At 32.7% G+C, this 27149-nt stretch overlaps 1 long non-coding RNA gene across 1 annotated transcript; it reads right to left on the reverse strand.

Annotated features, from left to right (window-relative positions):
* Positions 1–12758: 12758 nt before the first annotated feature.
* Positions 12759–17806, reverse strand: LOC131619681 (uncharacterized). Its single transcript, XR_009288959.1, has 3 exons — positions 17765–17806; positions 16848–16923; positions 12759–12872 (listed from the first exon to the last, which is right to left on the reverse strand). It is a non-coding gene; the product is annotated as an uncharacterized LOC131619681 (long non-coding RNA).
* Between the last annotated feature and the right edge of the window lie 9343 nt (positions 17807–27149).

Below are 27149 nucleotides of genomic sequence, written 5' to 3' on the forward strand. Positions count from 1 at the left end.
TGTCATATTTAAACCGCGTTAAAACATTTCAAATTTATCAAATTTTTAACTCTAAAATGTAGAGCTTGACATTTTGTGCTACAAATTTATTTACCTCTCTATTTAAAAGGTTAAAGTTACTTTTAATTTTAATTTATGCAATTTTATTCTTGTAATATATTTTTACATGTACAAATTAAATCATGTGTATAATAAAAGCAGAATTAATCCAAAATGGCATATAACAAAAAAAATCCGTTTAAATAGCAAGAGAAAATATTAGGGAAAAAGAAATTAAAATATTTTTTTACCAAAAATAACTGATTGAGGAATTGTTTTAAACTAATTGTAGGTGCTTTTCTCTAGAGATTCAATTGATGATTTCCCATCTTATAGATGGTTCTAACTTAGATTTTGTTTGGAGAAGTGTTATTCCTACACTAAAATCATATATCTATATTGTATCTTCCTATTCACTAATACGATAAACAGTGAAATATCATAATAATAAATTATTTTTTAAAAAATATAGATATTAATTTTTTTTATATTATTTATTCAAATCAAGGGGTATAAATAAAAAAATATGTTTAATTAACTTTATAACTTTATTAACCAACATTTAAATATTATTAACCAATTTTGTAATTGAATGATTTTTAATCAACTTCATTACTTTATTAATTAACTTATTTTACTATTCACTAATCTCAAATTTGTTTTTTTACTAAATTAATTTTAATATCTGGAAGTTGATTACCCAACTTCATCACCATTAAATGTTTGGATAAAATGAAATAAACGGAGCGGAATAGGGCAAAGCAGTGTGAGATGGAGGCGAATTGAGTGGAGCAGAATGAAAATACAATTTCATTGTTTGGAAATTGTATGATGGAACAAGACAAATTTTTTATTCGGCCCAAATCGGAAGGAAAGATATATGGTGGTAAGTGATGGAATGGAATCCATAACACTCCATTCTGCTCCATCCGTTTTAAATTATCCAAAAAATAAAATATAATTATATTCCGTCTCATTCCGCTATGCTCCATTTAATTCCATCAACCCAAACAATTATTTTAGTGTTCACGGTACTGTTCACATTACTATTTATAAGTATATATTTTAATTTTAAAAAATAATGTTCAACGCGTATAAATATAGTGAACAATCTTTAATATAAGTATTTGGTGTATAGTTTGTGTATGAATATGGTGAACAAAGTTGTTAGCGATTATTCTAAAAATACTTTTTTAAGATTTTAATTAAAAATTCATCTATTGAAAATGCTTTAGTTTTTATAATTTTCAATTATATATGTATATATATATATATATATATATATATATATATATATATATATATATATATATATATATATATATATATATATATATATATATATATATATATATATATATATATATATATATATATATATATATATATATATATATATATATATATATATATATATAAAAGGAGGGTTATATTTACTCCAAGAGTAAGTTATTATAATTTACTCCACATCTTGACCATTTATTATTTTCAATCTAATGGTTAAAAATAATAAGTAATTAAATGTGGAGAGAGAAAACTATCCTTAATTATTTTTAACCATTAGATTGAAAAAGAATTAATGGTCAAGATGTGGAGTAAGTTATAATAACTTACTCCTGGATTAAATATAACCCTCCTCTCTCTTTATATATATATATATATATATATATATATATATATATATATATATATATATATATATATATATATATATATATATATATATATATATATATATATATATATATATATATATATATATCCTTAATATTTAATGGACTGGATCTTAGAAAGAGAAACCAATCCAGTCCATTAAAATCAAATTTAATGGTCGTGATTCATTGTTCTCATTTCTCATAATAACTAAGTGTTCTCACTTGAGTCGTCCCCTATATATATATATATATATATATATATATATATATATATATATATATATATATATATATATATATATATATATATATATATAAGGGATATTCTTACTCCAGGAGTAAGTTATCAAGACTTACTCCTCATCATGATCATGGATGCTTTTTAATCTAATGGTTAAAATTAATAAGTTATTAAATGTAGAGAGAGAAAAATAATACTCCATCCGTCTCATAATAAGTGTCTTATTTGAGTTTTGCGCGGTTCTTAAGAAAATGATTAGATGTGTTGATTTTAATGAAAAAATTAGTATCATTTACTAAAATACCCTTATTTCTTATAGGTAGTGGAGTAGTTGAAAAACGTGAAAGTTAATATATAGGGGTATAGTAGTGGAAAAAAAATAAATGTTGCATTGGTATTCTAAAAAGCCATTTATTTTGAGACATAAAAAAGTGCAAATGAGACACTTATTATGAGACGGAGGGAGTACTCATTAATTTTAACCATTAGATTGAAAAGAATCAATGGTCATGATGAGGAGTAAGTCTTGATAACTTACTCCTGGAGTAAGTATATCCCTCCTCATATATATATATATATATATATATATATATATATATATATATATATATATATATATATATATATATATATATATATATATATATATATATATATATATATATATATATATATAGGAGACGACTCAAGTGAGAACACTTGGTTATTATGAGAAATGAGAACAATCAATCACGACCGTTAAATTTTGATTTTGTTGATTTTAATGGACTAGAATGGTTTCTCTTTCTAGAATCCTTAATATTTATTTTAAATTAACATAGAAAGAGAAACCAATCCAGTTCATTAAAATCAACAAAATCAAAATTTAATGGTCGTGATTGATTATTCTCATTTCTCATAATAACCAAGTGTTCTCACTTGAGTCGTCCCCTATATATATATATATATATATATATATATATATATATATATATATATATATATATATATATATATATATATATATATATATATATATATATATATATTTACTCCAAGAGTAAGTGTTGAACACTTACTCCAAATCTTAACCATTGAATTTCATTAATCTAACGGTTTTAATTGAATATTTAATCTAATTATTTTTGGAAATATTTTTCTATATAAAACTTTAATTAAAGCCGTTGGATTAATGATAATATATGGTTAAGATTCGGAGTAAGTGTTCAACACTTGAAACCAATCCAGTCCATTGAAATCAACAAAATCAAAATTTAATGGTCGTGATTCATTGTTCTCATTTCTCATAATAACCAAGTGTTCTCACTTGAGTCGTCCTCATATATATATATATATATATATATATATATATATATATATATATATATATATATATATATATATATATATATATATATATATATATATATATATATATATATATATATATATATATATGTATATGGGACGGGGTCATTTGACACCGGTGTCAAAATATTAATTTTGACACCAAATCCTACCCTTTTATTCTTAACAATTCAAAGTAGGGGTGTTCAAAACCAAACCGACCCAATAGAAAACCGCAAAACCGAACCAAACCAAACCGAAACCGCAAAAAACCGCATATGGTTCGGATGTGTTTGGGCCATTTTTTAACAAACCGCGCGGTCCGGTTCGGTTTGCGGTTTGTATTTTACAAACCGAATCAAACCGAACCAAACCACATTATGTTACAACCCTCCAAACTTCAATTAACTTATATCCAACCCAAACTCAAACCTATTATGCCTTAGTCTTACGATTACTAATAATTTTCTCTTCCTCACTTAAGGTTTCAAGTCAAGTCTTCTTAAATCTCTCCTAGCGGTATTGCACCTTTTTTTCATATTCTTTTCCAAATACATATCGATCACATATTATTTTCTAGTCTTTCACCTCTTAAGTTCGTTCTTTTTCATCTTATTATTTTTATTCTACTGATCTCTCTTTCAGTTATGTTTTTAATGTTCATTTTCTTATCTAATCGCATCTCTTCCGCTCTTTCTTTTTCGTCTTCTATAATATTTCATCTCCTTTTTTTTCTATTTCATTATAATGTTTTTGATATTATTTTATGCTACTATTTAATGTTTTTTATTTCATTTTTATCTAATATTATTTTTGTATATTAAATCGAAAGTTATTTTCCAAATATGATAAATTTTGTTGTTATTTGATAACACATAAATGACTAAATACAAAGTTATGTTGTCATCAATATGTGTATGTATGACTCAATAAATTTTAGTAAAAAAACCGAACCAACCGAACCAATCCAAACCGCATTGGTTTGGTTTGGTTTGGTTCGGTTTTATTTTTAAAATTCAACCAAACCAAACCGAACCGCACACTTTTTTCTCTTGCGGTTCGGATGATTTTTTACGTCAAAACCGCCCAAACCGCACCGCGAACACCCCTAATTCAAAGGTTAAGATATATTTCTTTAAAAAACTCATGTGTTAGTTATAAGTGAATGTATCTTAACCTTTAGATTAATAATAATAAACGGATAGGATTTGGTGTCAAAATTAATACTTTGACACCGGTGTCAAATGATCCATTATATATATATATATATATATATATATATATATATATATATATATATATATATATATATATATATATATATATATATATATATATATATAATCTTTAGTGTATTTGTTAATGTTTTTTATTTAAATTTAGTATAAATAATTCATTAAACTAGTTTAATAGATAATTTAGCATTACAATTGTAGAACGAGATTTAAAATTGAGCTCAAAGGTAATGAATGCACTGTATATCATAACTCTTAAAATAAAATATTTTATATGTGATTTAAAAAAATAGTAAAACTACTAGAAAAATTAACGTTTATAATTTTATTGTTAGTAAAAACTGTTTTACACCGTATATATTTTTCCATTAAACCCATACGTCACTTATTCTTGTTAAAAGATTAGATTGAAAGAAAAATATATAACAGTATTAAAAGTTGCTTTATAAAAGTTTGTGGCAGATACAAACAGCTGGTGATTTTGGAGTAGAAGTAGCAAAGTTATGTTTTAGTAAGAAGAGAAAGTTGCCAATGATAGAAGACTCAAACCTAAAACACTCAACAATTTAAGTTGCATTTATCACATGAATTTGGCATATATGCATATGTTTCGAAGTGTTTTAGGCAACTCTAATTGTGCTGGTCCTATTAATTTAATTATTATGGATGTGATTATGATGGTTAACTAAACTACTCAGTGGTTTTCGTCCTAATCTTCCCAATTAATTGATTCAAGATGTGACATATAGGGCCCGTTTGTTTTAGCTTTTTTTAAAAATGATTTTTATAGTGTTACCAAATTTTGCGAAATTTTTTTTTACAAAGAAACTTTTTATAAAAGCTTCAAATGAAAAATCTATTTGAATAGTTATTCTTAAAATGTGATTTTAGGTATTTCATCTATTTTATGAGGAAAAAATTTGGATATCAAAATTTCAAAAAATCACTTAATTTTGAAGCTATTTCAAATAGATTTTCATAAAAATCATTTTTGAGATACAACTTTTTGAAAAAATTATGATTTTGACTAAGTTTTGGTCTTCAATTATGTATGTTTATGTTATAGGATGTCAAATTAAGTGTTTCATTTTAGAAAAAACGAATCTAAAAAAACTTGTAATATTTTGAAAAACAGTTTTAGAAAATCTATTTTAAAAAATACAAAGAAAAAATCCATTTTCTTAAAGCTAAAACAAACTGACCCATAGTCTTCACTCTTCAGGCTGATCAAGAGAAAAGTTTTAATCTTTTGATGAAATCCAATGATGCAAGAGTTGCATTGTCTCATTAGCTTTTTTTTTTAGAAATCAAGATATCATTAAAGGGAGAACTAAGGATTCTCCAACCCGATTACAAAAGAGAAAACGGGAAAACCCCGCCAAGGAAAAATTACTAACCAATTACATTACGAGAGATAGTACAAAGGTTCCCTACAAAACTCGTAAAAAGAATAATTGGGATGAGTAATTTTTCCACAAAAAGACCAACGCCAAGCCAACATCTTAATATTCCAAACGGTGTTGTTAACACTCCAAGCATCTTTACGAAAGCAAACACCATTTCTAACCAACCATAAGCACCATGTTGTGGCGAACCAAACTATGTCCAACTTTCTATCCTTCACCAATTTACTATGGAAGAAAGAGTGCCATTCCATAAAATTTGATAAACACTCATCTTCAAAAATAACCCCTTTACCCACCCAAAAAGCTATCTCACTCCAAATATTTTTTATCACCCAACAACCAAAAAATAAATGATTCCGAGTTCCCGGACTATTACCACAAAAAGTGCACTTTAATTCTACCGAGGGAAAAGACATACCTCTAACCACCAAAAGATCCTTCAAAGGGAGTCTATTGTGAACTAAACCTCCAACCAAAAGCCTTTATTTTAAAAGGCACTTCCATTGTCTCATTAGCTGAAATTATAATTTAATCTGAAAGGTGCAAATTAAAATTACGGCTTTATAAATGTTTTTAGCATAATAAAATACCATGTTAGAACTAAGATAAGGACAGGCTTAGGTGGGGCAGAGAGCATGTACCTGACTCCTTCCTCTTATTCAGTGTCATGAATACATAAAAATGTAAAATTAAGCTTGTAAACTTTTTTATTTTGTATTTTAAATGTTAATATAAAATAAATCACAATATGTATATGAGAATGTTTATGTTCGGATATTATTCAGATTGATATTATTAATATAATATCAAATCAAATTTAATAATATAGAATATTAGTTAAGTTGTGTAAGTCCAAGTCCAATCCAAGTTGTATATAAATAGTCATAGTCAGTATCATTATGTTTATGTTTATGTTTATGTTTATGTCCAAGTCCAATCCATGTTGTATATTATGTTTATGTTTATCTGTACAATTCAATTCATTAATATAATCCTTATTTCCTTACTTTCTCTCTTTTCTCTCCTCACTAAAAGTGCCTCATGCACTAACAAATTGATATCCAGAGCTTCCGGTTATTGTTCTTGAGAACTTCATGTCAGACATCGTGTTTTCAGGAAAAGTGAATCAATCGCTGCAAAGATGAATGATACTAATGACATTCCAAATTCTCTTCCAATGCTTGACGGTAAAAATTGGATCCGATGGAGAAAACAGATGCAATTTCTGTTTGGCTTTCATGAAACCCTAGAAGTGGTTACTAATGGAGTTCCTGTGTTGGCTACAAATGCATCTGACTCACAGAAAACTGAATGTCTACATCATACTCAACAAAAATGTAAAGGAATAGGATATTCATTTTATTTCAATTTTATTAAACTAGAATGTTGCCCCGTGCGTTGTGCGGTTGATGTAACACCCTATAAATTTAATATTTAATTTATTTGGTATTTAAATTAATAATTAGAATTATTTGGCTTTTTGAAAATTATTTGAAAAGAGTTGGTGTAGGCCATTGGACCATGTGTGGCATTAGTAAGGAAGGGGGTGTTATGTTAGTAAGGCCCTTTTTACTAATTGGAATCTATTTTAATAAAAATAATGAAATTGGGAGAAAGGAAAAGGAACGTGAAAAGAAGAGCAAAGGAGAAGATAGATTTTGAAGCTGATACGTGAAGAAGAACAAAGAGGAAGAGACCATCCAAGAGTTTTTGGCTAAGGTAAGGGAGGACTTATCGGATTAACATCTATTACCGGGTTATAGAATGATAGTACTTAAATAGGTGTATGATTTGTATCAATTGAGTCGTACGATAAATTTGGGATTTTGGGATGTCTTAATGATAATTGCCCATTTTGATGAATTATAGGATTTTGGTATTGTTATGATGTTAGTTGATGCATATTATATGCTATATGTGTATTATAATATGTGTTGTGTTGCTGTATATGAAATCTTGTCAATTGAAATCGAGTTGGTCAATGTTGGGGGGTTAGGGTCAAAAACTCGTATGTTGTTTCTGCAGTGGGGGTTTTCTGTGTTTTCCCGTTCGCGTTGTGAAGGCGACAAAACTTTTTTAGTTCTCCTTGAGAACATCATTTGGCGCCGCGAAGGCGTCGTTTTTCAAGGACGCGTCGCGAAGGTAGGTTGGCGCCGCGTGCTGATGAGAATTTTGGGAAAATTAAAGAATACATAACTTTTGGACTGTTGGTCCATTTTGAGTACCGTTTTGAACAGGATAAAGCCCGTGATATATTCTTTATGATAGAAATGATGAAATGAGTATAGCTCGAAATTATTTTTTACCATGACTTGGTTTTTGACGAATGATGTGTTGTGCTTATATATGATGAGATTGCCAATACATGCTATGTTTGAGAAACTTAGTTGTGAGACGTGTTGTGTTGTTTATATGGCGATTTGTGTCGATGAATGATGCTGAAATACATAAACATGCTTGATGATGATGACGATGGTAAGAAATGAATCGATGTTGTGCATCAAATCAAAGAGGTTTTTAAGTATGTTATGTGTTGCATTCATTCATAGTCATTTGTTTAGGGCTGTATCCGGATGATGTTTGGATCAGTAAAGGGCATAGTTCCCATTGTATGGAACTTGTGCTGGCAGGGCCGTATCTTGACGATGTTGGATCGGTCGGTGGGTTAATCCTATTGATGATGATTGGTACCACATGCATAGTGTCAGTTCATTACATATGCATGATTTGTTGTGACTTGATTGATGAGTATGATGCGTTGTTTGAACGATGTATTTTGTTGGTGTTTGTGTAATTGATGGATGTTTTTCTGATAATCGGAATATGATGAAATTGAGTGAGTAATGCCGCTGTGATGTGTTGTTGTTTATAATTCAATAACATTTATTAATTTGAATGAGACTCACCCTTATTATTGATATTTTCAGATTGAGGAGTAATGTCTTCTGGCTTTGGTGAGGATAGCTCATATGCCACGTTGTTTAGTGTAGCGTCGGTGTCATGCTCTGATAATTGTAACACTGGGGAACGCTAGCCTAGAGTTCATGTTTTAATAAATCACTACAACACACTGGGGCTTTAAAAGCGCTTATTTTGGGCTTTTAAAGCGCTTAAAAGCGCTGTAAAAGCTGGCGCTGGCGTAGGTAACAAAAGCGCTTCTGAAAGCGCTCTGGTAGACCCCCCCTATAAGAGCGCTTTTCTGGAAAAAGCGCTCTGGTAGGCCCCCCTATAAGAGCGCTTTCCTGGAAAAAGCGCTCTGGTAGACCCCCCTTTAAGAGCGCTTTTTCCAGCAAAGCGCTCTGATAGCCCCCCCTATGAGAGCACTTTTTCTGGAAAAAACGCTCTGATAGCCCCCCCTATAAGAGCGCTTTTCCAAAAGCGCTTTCGTATGTTGCGTTTTTTTTTATGCTTTTTTATTAATCTTTGGCAGCGCTTTTACTAAGAAGCGCTTTAGTAGGTGGACCTTTAAGAGCGCTTTTTAAAAGCGCTGTCGTTGCTAAATGAGGTATTTTAATGTGCAGCCTGTAATTTAATCCTCCCAGTCGACCTGTAATATTTTCGACCTGTAATATGTTTTCAACCTGTAATATTTTCGACCTGTAATTTATTTTCGACGATATTATTTCAGCCATCAGTAAGACAATATATATACTAATATAATACCATTATAATATCCAAAATTATATATATACATCATTACAACATCAATAATATTATAGTTCAAATCGACACAAATCCTACATGAAAAATTGCTTAATATAAAATTGACACAAATCCTCTTTTATTTCTTCCAACTTAAGTCTCGGGTACCCAGCAGCACGGAATTCGTCAAGGTACTACAAAACAAAAACATAATATGAATGATATATTTAGTTAAATGTAATAAATTATATGAAATTATCTTAAGTTATAAATTCATACCGTGAGCGGAATCTCTAATTGATTCGCCTGAAGGATTTCTTTCATAAACCTCAAAACAAAGTATCCGCAATCGTAACTGTTTCGCTGTTGCGGACACTACATAGAAAAACAAATAAGATTCTATAGTTGTCTTGTTTTATCAAGTAGCATAAATATTATAAGCATTGTGAAAAATAATGTACCTGCACTTGGATCCAAGTAATGTTGTTAGAATTAGTCCGGGATACCTGTGCGTCCCGTTGACTTCGGAACACTTGTATTGATCTAATTAACAAATATATAAAAGCATATGTTTAGATCAATCCCACAAATAAGTAAATATATAAATATACACGAATATATATTTAGAACGATCCCACTTACAAATCAACGATGTCCTTCATAGCCGGATAATTGGTCCATTCACCATTTACCGAATTCAGATAATACACGACTTCCCTTATAGGGTTGATAGCAAGCAGCAACCAGTGTGCTCTATAAATTAAAACAATAGGTTATATGAAAATTTTGCTATACACAAAAGAAACAGAGATTAGATGAACAAAGAATGAGAAACTAACCCTACTGGTCGGGTATTATACGCCCAAAGATGCAGACTTTATGTATTGCCGGTGGACATGAATCTATCGACTAAGCGCTGTCTAACTGATTCCGGTTCCGAAGCAATTGCCATTCCGCTGCAATGGGCGGAAGACACGAAACGGAATCTGTTAGACAATGGATTCCCGCGCAACACTCTGTCATACAACAACCTTAAATAAAAACATAATAAACATTAGATTATTTTCATTGAAATGTGTAAATAAATTATATTGTGGGACTAATTAAATAATATATCGGATGAGTGAATATTACCGGATGTATGAGTGCATATTACTGACGCCTAGTTGATCATGCCTAAAAATCTCTTCCAAGTCATCAATTGTAATAAGTGACTTGAATTCAATACCGAAGACACTTTCATCCATATCGATTTCACGTAAAGCACCATCCTTCAAATCGGACATATCAACCATTGTTGCGAGCGTCGACCGGTATCGAGGCACAAAAGCACCGCCTTTTTTTGCCGCTGGCTTCGGAGGACCAGTGGGTGGTACGCTACGAACTTGCTGCGTCACTTGTTGTGACTCCCGAGCGGATGCCTAAAAATCATATAAGTTAGGTAAAATATAAAATCATGCAGATTTAGATTCAGATTATATATTAACACTTTAAATGTACCTCTTTTAGTGATGCAACAGACTCCTCCTCCTGTAAAGTCCCTTTAACCTTAATTGCGGGTTTTATAGGAGCAGTCTAAAATTAAAATGTAAAAAATAATTAATAAACGGTTTAGAATTGACATTCGAAAACTAAATGATTCATAATCGTTTTCAATATACCTCATCACTAATGGTAATGAGCTCCGAGGGCCATGCAACAAATGATCCTATTGCATCTCGCAGCAATGTCGTCTCTGAGACCATGTCAGGTACCGGTAGCATCGCATCATGATCTACTACAACATCCACCGATACTTTCAGGTGTCCATCCGGGAGCGGTCTATGGTGAAGTAAATCTCCCACAGTGTTGTGCACTTTTCCCTTGCCAACTAGGCGATAATACGGTGCGGATAAGTATAGTTGGCATGAAGAAATGCCCTAAACCAATAGTAAATATAAAGTCATTATCGTTGATAAAATAGAACAATTTGTAAGGAAAAAAAATTATAATTACCTCGGGAAATTTCCTTTGACAGTTGATACTAGCCTTATCACTAGTTTCTTTCACCGATGAAGTGTTGCACTTTTCTCTCATATACATCTCTTTATCTCTTTGCAATTCAGAGGCTTGTGCTTGCAATTCCTGCAACTTTTGCAACACTTCTTCATTGGTAGGATTTCTTCTCCTAGGACTCTTGTAAAAAGAGGTTGGAGTCACACCATGACCCTTACCCCTCACCCGACCGAGATACTCAGGAGCATCTAGTGCTCTACTAAGTACGCTCCCCTCACCGGTGGATGCCGATTGCGACAAGGTCTCCTGTAATTCATTTACATTAAAAAATCATTTACATATTAAAAAACATTTGATTTAATTAAAGACACAGTATTATACTTACACATTCAGTAAAAACTCTCTGAACTTCGGGATCGACAGCTTGATTCTTGCCCACACGAGCTTCCCTCCACAACACATGTACAGGAAGTGAGGTTTCCTCACTTTTAGTCTCCTCTAACTATGCATTGACACAAATGATAAAATCGTCAAATAAAACACATTTAGACAATTAATTAAAACGCATTTCTATTTACTTACAATTTTATCCTCCAAGCGTGCATATCCCAAACGCCCTTTTTTGTATGGATATGCGGGTTTTGATGCTCTGCGCTATTTGTGACACTCCTTTTCCGAAAATCTTCATCTCTTTGCTTTACAAACTTAACCCAATCTTCTTCATCAATGAAGATCTCATACTTTTTTGGCCGTCCCGACGTCTCTTCAAGAAAGTTTCCATCTTTATCCTTAAGATAGTTATTTGTCAAAAAAGCTTTCCACCCTCTATATCTTTTTCCGGCCAAACTAAGTATGTAGCGTCTACGCTCATCTGGTATGTCAAAAGTCCTCTGCAAAAAAACATACGCATAGTGTGTTAGTATAAGTAATGTAAACAATTTATCGTCAAGATAATAACAACAACCATATATGGTATATACCTGAAGCTCTTCCCAAATCGCTTTTTTTTTCGCATCCAAGTCTTCGCTTTTTAGATTCCATTTAGCTACGGAGACTGGAATATGCATACGAACAAGTGTACCAATGTAGCTTGTCAACTTTGTAGAATTAGGACCAATTGGCTGTAATTCAGAATTCCATTCCAAAGGGTATACTAATCCTTGGTCTCTATGTCGGATGATTCCCTTCATAATAGTGATGCCTCGTGCAACTTCTTTTGCTTCAGTATCAGGTGGAGCATTTGTATCCGGAGCATCTCTTTCTTGATTATCTCTTTCTTGTGAGTTTTCTTGTGAGTTTTCAGGTGGAGCATCTCTATCCGGAGCCATTTAACCTGTATCAAACAAACTAAAGCACATTAGTACACTATTAATAAGCTAATGATCTATACAAGTCAAATGGAAGTCAAACCATGCATGTACAAGTGTATCAGAAACGAAATCGGTACAAATCAAAATAAGCGTCAAAAAAGAAAGTTGTCGGAATTGAACGAAATTTACATGGCTATGGTAAAACGTCCCCACGGACTCAAAAATAAAGTCGGTTTTCCGAAATTCAGACCCTAAGCCCGACTTTTGATTACGGGCAGAAGCAAAACCAATAAAAAAACAGTCCCGAAATGTAAAGATAAGTACATGAGCAGCTCCGGAATCGTCAAAATAGTATAGTTACATGTAAAGAAGTCGACAAACGGATACATGGTTCAAAAGTTATGTACAAAACGAGAATATGCACCAAAATTGAATAAGTACTATACTATTGATTAAAACAATCGGTACAAATTGAATAAAACAAATTAGTCGGAATATGTATACTATTACCTTTATCACTAACGTCTCTTTCTTTTCTTGGTAGGATTGTGTTCTACGCGTCTCTTAACAACGCGGACGGTTGGATTGATCCAAATACCCTCATTATGATCATTTCTAGTACAAGATTCATTCTCATTTTGATCGTTTCTTGTACAAGATTCAATGCCAACACCAATATCACCTTGATCTTCAATGTTTTCATCAACTATTTTGTTAGATAAAAGCACTATAGACCATTTCGTACTTGTCAGATCATTGACATAGAACACTTGTTTAGCTTGAGAGGCTAGAATGAAAGGCTCATCTTTGTACCCTACCCTATTGAGATCCACTTGCAAAAATCCTGACTTATCCATTCGTATGCCACTATTATTTTCAACCCACTTGCAACCAAATACAGGAATCTGAAACTTCGCGTAATCAAACACCAAAATGCGCTCGATAACCCCAAAATATGACAAATTTGCAAATTTCGGATTTAAGTCATTCGCACTTGGTATGTGCATTGCTTCAGCTACCAAGGTAACACCACTATTTTGCATAGTACTTTTAACATCCTGTTCTTTGGTATAAAATGTGTATCCATTAATAGCGTATGCGCTATAAGAAAGCACAATTACAGTTGGACCATAGGCTAAACATCTCAACCTTTCTGTTACTGAAGCAGGATCTGAACGATACTTTGAATAAATATGATCCCTAAACCACGGTATGAAACTTCGATTGTGCTCTCGTACTATCCAGTTCTCATTTCTATTTGGATTTAAATCTCGGAGAACAACCTTGTGCATTTCAACATACGGCTCAACCTCAATCTCATTGTGCAGAACATACAAGTGCGCTTGATCCCGTTCGACCATTGATATTGTCACAACTTTATTTCCAATTAGCCTTTTTCCTTCTTTTTTTTCGACAATATGAGATTTGGGGAGTCCAATTGATTGAACATTTGACAGATATTCAGTACAAAACTCAACCGCTTCTTCAACAACGTATCGTTCGGCAATACAACCCTTCGGCCGACTTCTGTTTTTCACGTACCCTTTTAATATTTTCATATAACGTTCAGCAGGGTACATCCATCTCATATAAGCTGGTCCGCACAATTGTGTCTCTTTCACAAGATGAACGACTAGATGAACCATTATGTCAAAAAACGAGGGAGGAAAATACATTTCAAGATCACATAAAGTAACAACTATCTCTTTTTGCAATGTTGGTAAGATCGCGGGATCGACCACCTTACTGCAAATTGACCTGAAGAAGAAACACAGCTTAGTTATTGTGCTTCTTACTTTTTCTGGCAGAATAGAACGTATACCTATTGGTAAAAAATGTTCCATTATAACATGACAATCATGCGTCTTCAAACTCTTTAACTTGAGGTCTTTCATGGACACAAGTCTTCTAATATCTGAAGAGTAGCCTTCTGGAACTTTAACTTCACTGAGGAACTTACACAATGTTTTCTTCTCCTTTCTAGATAGAGTGAAAACAGCAGGTGGCAGATATGTTCGTCTTCCTTTCGTCACGGGTCCCAATTCAGTTCTCATTCCCATGTTTACCATGTCCTTCCTTATGTTAAGGCCATCCTTAGACTTTCCTTGTATATTGAGTAACGTACCTATGACGCTGTCAAATACATTTTTTTCAATATGCATAACATCCAGGAAATGTCTTACGTACAACGACTTCCAATATGGAAGTTCAAAAAAAATTGACTTCTTCTTCCACCCACCCTTGACAAGTGAATGTGCAAAAGGCTTGCCAAACTGAGTGCTCACATCTTTCACCTTTTCAAAAATTTGATCACCTGACAAAAAAGGCGGGGCTGTACCATGTTCGGCCTTTCCGTTGAATGCTTTTCTCCACCCACGGTAGTGATGATTAGAATTTAAGAATCTACGATGGCCGAGAAAGACATTCTTCTGACAAAGCTCCAATCGTGTCGTATCGGTTTCATCTTCACAAACGGGACACGCCTTTTGACCTTTATTGCTGTACCCGGATAGATTTCCGTATGCTGGAAAATCATTAATTGTTCCAAACAACATCGCCCTCAAGTTGAAACTTTCCTTCCTATACCCATCGTAAACCTCCACACCGTTCTCCCACAAAAACTTTAAATCTTCGATTAAGGGTGCCAAGTATACGTCTATGTCATTCCCTGGTTGTTTAGGCCCAGAAATTAGCATAGATAACATCATGTACTTACGCTTCATACATAGCCACGGAGGTAGGTTATAGATCATAAGAATCACAGGCCATGTGCTATGCGAGATACTTTGAATACCATGCGGGTTCATTCCATCAGTAGACAATGACAACCGAAGGTTTCTTGCTTCTTTTCCAAATTCAGGATAATCAGTATCAACTTTCATCCATTGTGGTGAGTCTGCCGGATGTCGCAACTTTCCATCAATAATTCTTTCATCTGCATGCCAAGTCAACTGTCTTGAATCGGTCTCACTACGATACATGCGTCTAAATCCTGGAATTATAGGAAAATACCATAAGACTTTAGCAGGAGACAACTTTTTCTTATATCGAGGGGCACCACATTTAGGACACTCATTCAACGCTGCATACTCGTTTCGAAACAAAACGCAATCGTTTGGACATGCATGTATCTTATCATAGCTCATGCCAATAGAGGACAACATCTTTTTGGCTTCATACGTTCGATTGGGAAGAACATTATCCTCTGGTAGCATATCTTTCATAAGGGCTAATAACTCTGTGAAACTTTTATCCGACCATCCATTGTCCGCCTTTAAGTTGTACAACTTTAACACCGCAGACAATCTTGTGAATTTTGAACAACCATCATACAACGGTTTCTCTGCATCGCTTACCAACCTCTCAAACATTTTGGGACAATCCGCAAGATCTTCTTCAAGCGCTTCTGCAATCTCTTCGACTCGATCGCAATCGTATGTGTCTGTGCAATCGTCGTTTGAAGCATACTTCCTATTACAACTCGACTCAGCATTCCCGTTACTTTTCTCACCATGCATTGTCCAACATGTATAACTTCTATCAATTCCAAACCGTAGTAAATGGGATGCCAACTTATTCCCGTCAAACTTACCCCCATAACAGCAACCTAAGCAAGGACACGGCATTCGAAGCGGGTCTTTGGAGTGCGCAACCGCAAACTCTACGAATTCCCATACCCCTTTCTCGTACTCTTTCGACAATCGGTTTGAATTCATCCATGTCTTATCCATGTCTTAATTAAGCTAAACAAATGCTTCTTGGTTTCTCTATCAGGTACTAAGGAATTATGTCAAGATAATAAATAGCTATCATCATAATAGAATACCTAATCAGAATACCCGATTTCTTAAAGAAGACATTACCTTATTTCAAGGTAATATAAGTCCACAAACCAAAAAATTGGTTGAGAGACACTAAATTGATATTAAATAGAACCATAAACAATAAACTATAAGCAGAAAATAACAAACTATAAGCAAGAAGAAAGGGATAGTAACCTGAGTTAGACTTGATGTGGGAGATGGTAGGTTTGAATCGGCGTTGTACAAGTAGAAACCAGAGACTTCAAAGTAACTGTAAAATTAAACACACACACGATGCAGTTAAATACAAATATCATAAAAGTGAAGGAAGTATATGCAAACTGTAGTACAAACTACAATGATTTTAGAAGTAGAAACCAGATTCCATAAAACACAGTTTCAGAATAGTGCAGACACATACATTCATATCTCATTCAGAGAATATTGAATAAAAGAAAATCATAAGCTTCCATGATATTTATATACAAGTTATTTCCTTCTAGACAAAACAGAAGCATACCAACAATTTTGTTAAATGAAAACTCAACCATTAAGTTGGTGAAACCAATAAATAAGTCATACTGCATATATAAAGGAAGATATGCACAATTCACATGAAAGTAAACTCAACCATGGACGTAACCATTAAAAGAAAGTAGTAAGAGAGGATATTGAAAATGAAATCACTAGTAAAAATTTGAAAGAGAATAATGTAAAATTTGAAAGAGAATAATGTGAATGTTTCCCATCTCATTTCATTTCAGAAATAAATATAGATATTTCCTTCTTATCTCTTAAAGTCAATTTAATATATGAGCATGTTTTAATATAGTTCAATCCATTTCAAAACTTGTAGAATTCCATAAACCAAGTTGCAATAAAGTAGAGACATCAATATGAACTCATACATTAAATCCAAGACCAAACTAAGACACCTTTTTCAATTTACAAAATAGCAAGAGGAAGAGTTGAAATGTTTGTATTACATTCAAACATGCTCATAGTGCACAACGATCATGGTTTAGAATAAAGATAGCATTTTCATTCTCAAAAAGATAAAGTAAAACCAATGGTGTTAACTGAATATGCATGTTAATAGGATTAACACTTACCGAAAACGAAGAAAAGAAGATGTTAGCACCACAACTGACACAGCAACATAGCAACACGACTTCGTGAGAGAAACAGCAACACAGCAACACAACAAATTAATTCTGTAAAAATAGATTATTAAACAAAATCAAGATTTTCTCTTAATCTAGGGTGATCAACTGATTCTGTAAAATGTATTGATTCTGTAAAATGTATTTTTCGTAATGACGAATCATATAAGCATAAGAATATAAACCCAGGTTACCTTCAGTTATATGAACAAAAACAAGTTACAGTAGAAGCGATTTCAGAATGCCGAAGAAGAAACATACCTCGAATGCCGAAGAAGAAGATATAAACCCAGATGCGATTTCAGAAGCTATTTTTCGTGCGATTCAAAAGCGATTTCGTGAGAGAAGAAACGATTTCGTGATTTCTGTAGGGTTTAGAAGCGATTTTGTGAGAAGATAGGGTTTATCATTTGAGAAGAATAAGCGATTTTCGTGAGAGAAGAAAGAAATTAACGATACTGATTGTTATTATTTTTTTTAATTTCAATTTTGAAAGGCTACTAAAGCGCTTCTGAAAAGCGCTCTCATAGCCTGGTCTATACCAGCGCTTTTGACTAAAAAGCGCTCTCATTAAACCCCCTATAGCAGCGCTTTGAAAAGCGCTTTAATAGACAACCCTACCAGAGCGCTTTTGAAAAGCGCTCTCATACCCCCCCTTACCAGAGCGCTTTTTAAAAGCGCTCTCATACACCCCCCTACCAGAGCGCTTTTTAAAAGCGCTTTCATACCCCCTACCAGAGCGTTTTTTTTCATCATTTTCCCTTTGTTTATTAATTTGTTTTTAGCGAACCCTACGAGAGCGCTTTTGTCTAAAAGCGCTTTAGTAGCTGCGCTGCTACAGCTTAATTTTGGCGTAGTGAATATATTTTTATCGTTTTGGTTTTATTGTGGGATGTAGTATCATAGATGTTATACTCATCCGAATGATGAATTTTCGCTGTGTTGACATGAGATTATTTTATGATTTATGATGAATTGTTCCTTAGTGAATGCATGACAATGACGTGCGTTATTTTGTTTTTAAATTGAATTGTGGCACCCTTGTTTCATATTACTCTGAATTATTTATTTAATTTCCGCAGGGTTTAGAAGGGTGTTACAGTTGACCTATAATATATTATTGTCATTGTATATGATATTTTAAACTTCAAAATATTGTTATTATATTTATTATTATAATTATAAAATCCAGGAAAAAATATATTCGAAGATGTTAATTCAATATTACACATTTATATATACACAATTATAAATATAATAATAAAAATAAATAATTACTTGATTTAACTGTTAATTTAAATTTATATCAAGACAGTAAAGAATTGAATAAATATAAATAAATGATAGGAGTTACCGAATAAATAAAAAAACAGTTGAAAACTTATTAGTTATATTTATATATTTATTCAATCAATGAATTTTTGAAATTATTAACTTTTGATATAATATTTACTTTAATTTTATAACTTTTCACTATCCTCCTAACTATTATTATTTTTTTTATTTTTGTAAATTTTAAATTATTAATAAACTTCATTCATTGATTTTCATTCCATTATTATTATTATTATTATTATTATTATTATTATAAAAAATTTGAAAAAATATTTTTATTATTATTAATTTTGAAGTAATGATGGCTCAATTCAACGGTTCAATTCATCAATCCGACAGTTTTATTAATTTTCGAAGTAATGATAGTTCAATTCAATGGTTACAACATGAAGAAAAAAAATTAATCACGATAATTGTTTAACTATTATTTTATTTATTTCCTAACTATATACTTTTAAACATTAATAATTTGATTTAAAAATATTATTTTATCACTGATAATTCAAATACATTTTCATCTGCTAACATCATATTTATATTAAATTAATTTTGAATCTACAAATAAAATTACAGATTATTTATACTTATATAAACTAAATACCAAAAACGAAAAATACTGTAGGTTAAATTTAATTATTTTATAAATTTTGCAGTGGTCAAACTATAATAAATCTTATTAATTTATTATATATTAATAGTAAAACAATACATAAAAGTCATTAAAGTATTAATCACACATATTCTCTTTACCTATTTACACTAAATACCTAAACGTTAAATATTATTAAAATGTAACTCAATTCTCATCAATTTTTTTACACGTAACTTAATTAAATATAATTTTTTCTTAAATAACAAAGTATATAAAACATCAAATTCTTTACTTTTTACTTTATTCGTTTTTACTTTTCATTTTTGTTATATAGTATTTATTGTTTCAATTAATTTTTATTTTTATTTTTTATGTATTGTCTATAGTGTGTATTAGTTATAACTTAATTTTATTGAGACACTATGATTTTATAATATTAAAGTAAGAGCTATTAAGGTGAGATTTAAAGATTTCATACAAAAAGTGAGAGTTAAAAGTTATAAAGATTAATGAAAAGAAATATTTTTAAAAGTAGATTATTTTTTTTTATAGTGACACTCTTTTTAAATAAGATATTATATCGTCATTTATTTATTTTTATTTTAAAGGGTAAATTTATTATTTGAAAAAATTTATAAGTGTTAAATTAAATAAAATAATTAAATATTATTATACTATTAATAAAAGAATACATAAAAGTCAAAATTTAAAATATAAAACATTTATTTTAGATGTGTATAAAAATAACATTAATATGTATGTGCAATCTTTTTTGTTTAATAGCATAAAAAAATTTAGTGTAAGAGGTTATAATTTTTTTTTGAAATGCCAATGTAATAAGATTATATAAAAATAAATTCTTTATGGAATATCATATTTGTAGTGAAACTATTCTTTTTTAAATAACTTTAATACAAATGAATGTAATAATAATAATATAATAGAAATTAGAATATATTAGAATTAAAAATATATGTATTTGTTAGAACAAGATTTGTTCGGATCAATATTCTTAGTTTTGATGATAACAATGTATATGAATTTTGTATGAGATAATGTGGTACTCTAATACTATGCAATTTCCATTTCAGGAATTATATAAAGAGTATGCACAAAATCAGCGCAAGAAGCACTGACTCAGAAGGTTCAGCATGCAACATCAGAACATGGTCTCGCAAGACATCAGAAGATGGTCAAGCAGAATCAGAACATGGTCAATGGAAGCATCAGAAGGACTTGAGATCAGAAGCAGAAGCACTGAAGTTCTCATGGTATCACGCTCAGAAGCACTTCAAGGTCAGAAGACAAGAAAACGCTCTGCACCAAGCTGTATTGACTCTGAAGATTCAAACGTTGTATCTACAAAAGATCAAATCAGAATCAAGTACAAGATGGCAGGCTACGCTGACTGACAAAAGGAACGTTAGAAGCTATTAAAGGAAACGTCAGTAGACACAGCGAAAGCAAGGCTCGAGGTAGTTGACAAAAGAGTGAAACATTAAATGCAATGTTGTACAGAATACGCAAAGTATTAAATGCTCCTAACGGTTATCTTCTCAAACGCCTATATAATGAAGTTCTGATGAGAAGCAAGGTTACCAACTTTGAATACCAACTCTTGATCAAAAAACGCTGAAACGATGTTCAATTCAAAAGCTCTCATAACTTCATCTTCAACCTCACTTATTGCTGTTGTAATATCTTAGTGAGATTAAGCTTAAACTTTAAGAGAAATATCACAGTTGTGATTATAGCTTTTAAGAAGCATTGTAATACTCTTAGAATTTGTTTACATTCATTTGTAAAGGACTAGAGTGATCAGGTTGATCAGAATACTCTAGAAAGTCTTAGAGAGTATCTAAGCAGTTTGTTCCTAGAGTGATCAGGTTGTGATCAGTATACTCTAGAAGACTTAGAAGTTGTCTAAGTGGAAAACCATTGTAATCTTGTGTGATTAGTGGATTAAATCCTCAGTTGAGGTAAATCACCTTGTCAAGGGTGGACTGGAGTAGTTTAGTTAACAACGAACTAGGATTAAAATAATTGTGCAAGTTGTTTTTGTCTTACAAGTTTTGAAACTACACTTATTCAAACCCCCCATTTCTAAGTGTTTTTCTACCCTTCAATTGGCATCAGAGCGCCGGTTCTAGGTGCAAGCACTTAACCGTGTTAGAAAAGATTCAGGAAGAGAAAAACACAATCTAGATGGCTGGTGAAGATCCATCAACACCTAATACATCTGCTTCCACTGAGCAACACAATGGAAATGGTAACAATGGTTACACTAGACCACCAGTATTTGATGGTGAAAACTTTGAATACTGGAAAGACAAACTTGAAAGTTACTTCCTTGGTCTAGATGGTGACTTATGGGATCTGTTGATGGATGGTTACAAACATCCAGTGAAAGCTAATGGTGTAAAGCTTACAAGACAAGAAATGAATGATGATCAAAAGAAGCAATTCAAAAATCATCATAAGTGTAGGACTGTTTTGCTGAATGCTGTCTCTCATGCTGAATATGAGAAGATATCTAACAGGGAAACTGCCTATGATATATATGAGTCATTGAAGATGACCCATGAAGGAAATGCCCAAGTCAAGGAGACTAAAGCTCTTGCCTTGATCCAGAAATATGAAGCCTTCAAGATGGAGGATGATGAAAACATTGAGAAGATGTTCTCAAGATTTCAAACGCTAACTGCTGGATTGAGAGTTCTGGACAAAGGCTACACCAAGGCTGATCATGTAAAGAAGATCATCAGAAGCTTGCCCAGAAGATGGGGTCCAATGGTGACTGCATTCAAGATAGCAAAGAATCTGAATGAAGTTTCTTTGGAAGAGCTAATCAGTGTCTTGAGAAGCCATGAGATAGAGCTAGATGCAAATGAGCCTCAGAAGAAAGGTAAGTCTATTGCATTAAAATCTAATTATAAAAAATGCACTAACGCTTTTCAGGCTGAAGAAGAAGATTCTGAAGAATCAGAATCAGAAGAAGAAGATGAACTGTCCATGATCTCCAGAAGGGTAAACCAACTCTGGAAGAGCAAGCAAAGGAAGATCAAGAAATTCAGAAGTTCAAAGAAGCCTGAAAGAGGAGAATCTTCTGGAAACAGAAGATCTGACAAGAAGAAGGTCATTTGTTATGAGTGCAATGAGCCTGGACACTTCAAGAATGAATGTCCAAAACTTCAGAAGGAGAATCCCAAGAAGAAATTTCATAAGAAGAAAGGTCTTATGGCAACATGGGATGATTCAGAATCAGAATCAGAATCAGACTCTGAAGGCGAGCAGGCAAACCTTGCACTAATGGCCACATTGGATGATGGATTAGAATCTACATCAGAATCAGATTCTGAAGAGGTATTTTCTGAACTATCTAGAGAAGAGTTAGTTTCCAGTTTAACTGAACTTCTTGAACTCAAGGCTCATCTTAGTATTAAATACAAAAAGCAGAAAAAGCAATTTGAATTTGAAACTAAGAAGCTGGAACTGGAAAATTCTGAATTAAAAGAAAAAGTTTTAAAATTATCCGACAATGTTGGATCACCTTCTGATTCAGAAAAATCCATTCCAAGTCTGAACCATATTCTGAAATAATATGACTCAAGCTTCAGAAAGTTCCTATCTAGAAGTATTGGCAGAAGTCATTTTGCTATGATATATGGTGTCTCTGGAAACAAAAGGATTGGAGTTGGCTATGAGGGTGACACCCCACACAAATTTGAACCTGTTGATGATTTGAAAATCACATACAAGCCATTGTATGATCAGTTAGGCTCACTTCACATGCCAAAAGTTTTAACACTACACACACCAAGAAGCATGTGACACAACCTAAAAAATATCAGGCTGCCAAACCTAAAGAATATCATGCGGTTCCTCCTGTTACTTATCATGCTAAACCCAAGTTCAATCAGAACTTGAGGAAAACTAACAAGAAAGGACCCGAGAAACTGAAGGTACCTAAGGAGAAGATAATTTATGTTGCAGATATCCTTAGCAGCAAAGAAGACAAATCACAAAATGTCATGGTACCTGGTCTCTGGGTGCTCGCGACACATGACGGGAAGAAGGTCTATGTTCCAAGACCTGGTGCTTAAATCTGGCGGAGAAGTCAAGTTTGGAGGAGATCAGAAGGGCAATATTATTGGCTCTGGAACCATAAGTATTGGTAACTCTCCTTCCATAACTAATGTACTTCTTGTAGAAGGATTAATGCATAACTTATTGTCCATAAGTCAATTAAGTGACAATAGTTATGACATTATCTTCAATCAAAAGTCTTGCAAGGCTGTAAGTCAGAAGGATGGCTCAATCCTATTTACAGGCAAGAGAAAGAATAACATTTATAAGACTGATCTTCAAGATCTTAAGAATCAGAAGGTAACCTGTCTTATGTCTGTTTCTGAAGAGCAATGGGTCTGGCACAGAAGATTATGACATGCTAGTTTGAGAAAGATTTCTCAGATTAACAAACTAAATCTTGTCAGAGGACTCCCTAATCTAAAATACAAATCAGATGCTCTTTGTGAAGCATGTCAGAAGGGCAAGTTCTCCAAACCTGCATTCAAGTCTAAGAATGTTGTTTCTTCCTCAAGGCCGTTAGAACTTCTGCATATTGATCTGTTTGGCCCAGTCAAAACAGCATATGTCAGAGGGAAGAAATATGGATTAGTCATCGTAGATGATTATAGCCGCTGGACATGGGTAAAGTTCTTAAAACACAAGAATGAGTCTCATTCAGTGTTCTTTGAATTCTGCACTCAGATTCAATCTGAGAAGGAGTGCAAAATCATAAAGGTCAGAAGTGATCATGGTGGCGAATTTGAGAACAGATTCTTTGAGGAGTTCTTCAAAGAAAATGGTATTGCCCATGATTTCTCTTTCCCTAGAACTCCACAGCAAAATGGAGTTGTAGAGAGAAAGAATAGGACTCTACAAGAAATGGCCAGAACCATGATCAATGAAAGCAATATGGCTAAGCACTTCTGGGCAGAAGCAATAAACACTGCATGTTATATTCAGAATAGAATCTCTATAAGACCTATTCTAAATAAGACTCCTTATGAATTGTGGAAGAACAGAAAGCCCAACATTTCATATTTTCATCCTTTTGGATGTGTTTGTTTCATTCTGAATACTAAAGATCATCTTGGTAAGTTTGATTCTAAGGCACAAAAATGTTTCCTTCTTGGATATTCTGAATGCTCAAAAGGCTACAGAGTATACAACATTGAAACATTGGTTGTAGAAGAATCAATCAATATTAGATTTGATGATAAGCTTGGTCTTGAAAAGCCAAAGCAGGTTGAGAATTTTGCAGATATAGATATTGATATATCAGAAGCTGTTGAACCAAGAAGGAAAGTTTCAGAAGCTGAAAATCTCAGAAGTAAAGAATCAGAAGATCAAGTTGCTGCATCTTTAGAGAATCTCAGAATTTCTGAAGAGCCAACAGTGAGAAGATCTTCTAGACTCACCTCAGCTCACTCAGAAGATGTGATTCTTGGAAAGAAAGATGATCCTATCAAAACCAGAGCATTCCTTAAGAACAATGCAGAATGTCAATTAGGTCTTGTTTCTTTGATTGAGCCAACTTCTGTTGATCAAGCTCTAGAAGATCCAGACTGGATAATTGCTATGCAAGAAGAACTTAATCAGTTTACAAGGAATGATGTATGGGATCTTGTTCCCAGACCAAAAGGATTCAACATCATTGGTACAAAATGGGTTTTCAGAAACAAGCTTAGTGAGAAGGGAGAAGTGGTAAGAAACAAAGCCAGACTGGTGACTCAGGGATATAGTCAACAAGAAGGAATAGACTATACAGAAACCTTTGCACCAGTGGCCAGGTTATAATCTATTCGTCTATTAATTTCTTTTGCCACTCAACATAACATCACTCTATATCAGATGGATGTTAAGAGTGTCTTCTTAAATGGTTATATAGATGAAGAAGTTTATGTTCATCAACCTCCTGGTTCTGAAGACTCTAAGTCTCCAAATCATGTTTTTAAATTAAAGAAATCATTATACGGATTGAAGCAAGCTCCTAGAGCTTGGTATGAACGTTTAAGTTCTTTCCTTCTGGATAATGGTTTCACTAGAGGAAAAGTGGACACTACTCTCTTTTGCAAAACCTTTAAAAAGGATATTTTAATTTGTCAAATATATGTTGATGATATTATATTTGGAACATCTAATGCTACACTTGGAAAGGAGTTTGCTAAGTCTATGCAGGCTGAGTTTGAGATGAGCATGATGGGAGAGCTCAAGTATTTTCTTGGGATTCAAATCAATCAAACATCAGAAGGAACGTATGTTCATCAAACCAAGTATGTAAAGGAACTTCTGAAGAAGTTTAATCTTTCTGAATACAAAGAAGCGAAAACTCCTATGCATCCAACGTGTATCTTAGGTAAGGATGAGGTAAGTAAGAAGGTAGATCAGAAGTTGTACAGAGGTATGATTGGATCTCTTCTATATTTAACTGCTTCTAGATCTGATATTCTATTCAGTGTTTGTTTGTGCGCTAGATTCCAATCAGATTCTAGAAAATCTCACTTAACTGCTGTTAAGAGAATTCTGAGGTATCTGAAAGGTACTACTAATGTTGGTTTAGTCTACAGAAGATCTAAAGAATACAACTTAGTAGGATTTTGTGATGCTGACTATGCTAGAGGTAGAATTGAAAGAAAAAGTACTTCTAGAAGTTGCCAATTTCTTGGAAGTCATATGATCTCCTGGTACAGCAAGAAGCAAGCTACCATTGCCCTATCTACAACAGAAGCAGAATATGTTGCTGCTGCAGGTTGTAGCACACAAATGCTCTGGATGAAGAGTCAGCTAGAAGATTATCAAATATATGAGAGTAACATTCCTATCTTCTGTGATAATACTTCTGCCATATGTTTATCTAAAAATCCTATTTTACATTCCAAAGCTAAACATATTGAGATTAAACATCATTTCATTAGGGACTATGTTCAGAAGGGTGTTCTCTCTCTTTCTGCATTCAACGCATAAACCCTAGTTTGTGTCTGAAACTTAGCATCTCATCATGAATCCTTCATCAAGTTCCTCAAACCAAGCAGAAGAAATGTCTTCATCTCAACTAGTTTTCAGCAAGCATAGGTATGCTCCATTGAAGACCTGTTCCATTCCTCCATCAGAAATGGAAGTTCTTTGTGAGTCCTCGGTAGACTTTGAGAATCTGAAAGTATATGGTTTCAAACCGGATGCAAAGATAATGGCACAAGGATGGTCAAACTATCTTGATAGATTGGTTGGACCAATTTATCCGGCTCTTGTGAAAGATTTCTGGGCTCATGCAACCGTTACTCCAACTGCTATCATCTCCTTCGTGTTAGGGCATGAAGTTGTGATAACTGAGAAGTTGATCAG

The sequence above is a fragment of the Vicia villosa genome, linkage group LG1, assembly GCF_029867415.1.
Source record: "Vicia villosa cultivar HV-30 ecotype Madison, WI linkage group LG1, Vvil1.0, whole genome shotgun sequence".
Taxonomy (NCBI): Eukaryota; Viridiplantae; Streptophyta; class Magnoliopsida; order Fabales; family Fabaceae; genus Vicia; species Vicia villosa.